Source organism: Merops nubicus, unplaced genomic scaffold (genome assembly GCF_000691845.1).
Source record: "Merops nubicus isolate BGI_N331 unplaced genomic scaffold, ASM69184v1 scaffold46370, whole genome shotgun sequence".
NCBI lineage: Eukaryota > Metazoa > Chordata > Aves > Coraciiformes > Meropidae > Merops > Merops nubicus.
This window is the reverse complement of record NW_008581735.1, coordinates 1,934-2,174: the sequence shown is the minus strand read 5'-3', so window position 1 is coordinate 2,174 and position 241 is coordinate 1,934.

Sequence of the window (241 nt, the reverse complement as noted above, 5' to 3'; positions counted from 1 at the left end):
GGCACCCTCCTGGGGCAGAGCAGGGCCGAGCCGAGGGGTGTTGGCCTCTTGCCTTTATTACAAGCAATAAAATAGAAACATCCATTTGCAAAATTCTCCTTGAACATGCTGGGGACAGGGGTGTGGTGTAGGGCAGTGCCGTGCTGGGGCAGGTGGGAGGATGTGGGAGGGTGTGCAGAAGGGGTTGTGGGACACCACCCTGAACTGGGGGGCTGCTGGGGGCTGCCCCTGCTGCGGAGCA